This window comes from Ambystoma mexicanum, chromosome 9, assembly GCF_040938575.1.
Source record: "Ambystoma mexicanum isolate Mex_15411 chromosome 9, UKY_AmexF1_1, whole genome shotgun sequence".
Classification (NCBI taxonomy): Eukaryota; Metazoa; Chordata; class Amphibia; order Caudata; family Ambystomatidae; genus Ambystoma; species Ambystoma mexicanum.
In genome coordinates, this window is record NC_090931.1 from 402,787,822 (window position 1) to 402,789,172 (window position 1,351).

The 1,351-nt window shown below is 35.6% G+C and overlaps 1 long non-coding RNA gene across 1 annotated transcript; it reads right to left on the reverse strand.

Moving 5' to 3' along the window:
- Positions 1-282: 282 nt before the first annotated feature.
- On the reverse strand, positions 283-1,291 carry LOC138489647 (uncharacterized). The gene is made up of 2 exons (XR_011274849.1): positions 1,179-1,291; positions 283-654 (listed from the first exon to the last, which is right to left on the reverse strand). It is a non-coding gene; the product is annotated as an uncharacterized lncRNA (long non-coding RNA).
- Between the last annotated feature and the right edge of the window lie 60 nt (positions 1,292-1,351).

The window sequence follows — 1,351 nt, forward strand, 5'->3', positions numbered from 1 at the left end:
TAGCAGTGCCATCACACATTGGCCTGTGATTGGCATGTCCAATACACATACATGTGATAGAAAAATAGGCCCAATCCCAATGTTTTTTGTTAACGGGGGAGCAATTCTCAAAATAGGGATAAATAACAAGGGAATATATAGGTGTGTCAGAAAACTGACACTAGAGAATTGCTTACCCCTCACTCCTCTAACCTCAAAGATAGGTTGGAAACTTATTGTCACACATATATATATTTACAAGACAGCATTAATCTGTAGAGACAGCAGTTATATCAAGAACCATATGCATGAACATAAATAAACATAATTTTAATAGGGGATGTCAAACATATTAAGAAGGCACACAAAATTAAGGTACAGTGCTCAGTGTCAGGAAAAATAAGGCAGGGTTATACGTAACAGAAAACCAACAAGGAAAACAGACATAAAGGATGAATAAACTTAATATACTTTCTAATCCTAATACACAAGTTGTACAAAATGACTAAAATTTAGACATTTCATGAGATAAAAAATGTCGACATGTTTCGGCCAATAATCAGATGGGACAGTTTCTCAAGTGTCCATACAAGGGATAAATGTAGTGGCCATCATCAGGACAGGACATTTCTTCAAGATGAGCCTTATGGACAATTTACTATTGGCATCAGAGATCTAAAAAGACATATATATGCAATTAATTATAAGACATCAAGCATTGACTTCAAAAATAAGACTAAAATGTTCTTCCATGCATAGGTTCTAATGTATACACAAAACTCATATTGGCTGTCTATTTTATTCACAAAAACTATGTAGGTAAACTATCAAACTGTATTCTATCTCCAAGATAGTATATCTACCGTGTTTACCACGGACCACAGTTAACATACCCTTGTGTGACATCTAAGAAAAAATCCACCCCTTACCAATAGCTCCTGGGTCGAGTGTGATCAGCACAGTAAAAAATGAACCTTGATGATCCATTTAAGGGACAAAAATGTCACCCATAATGCCTAATTATTAGTCATCTAGTTAATTCATAGCGTCACCTACATCAATAGGTAGGAAATGGCCAGTCATTTTGAATTAGTTCTTTTGCTATTAATATGTCATTTATCAGGTTGTTAATCCCAAAGGACAGTGTTCCATCAAACCTCGGGACACAAAAAATAGTGTTCATGCGAAGAAAGACTTACATCCGGATATCGTCGAGTGAATCATGCACATAACCGGAGGAAAATCCCGCTAGGCATCATTTAACACATCCAAAGTGGAGCTTAGAAACGGCATTTGTGGTATTGAATTCACAACGTATCCTAAGTAAAGTATAAGAAGCAAGTATTTAATCTTATGGTCTTGTTAGACATGA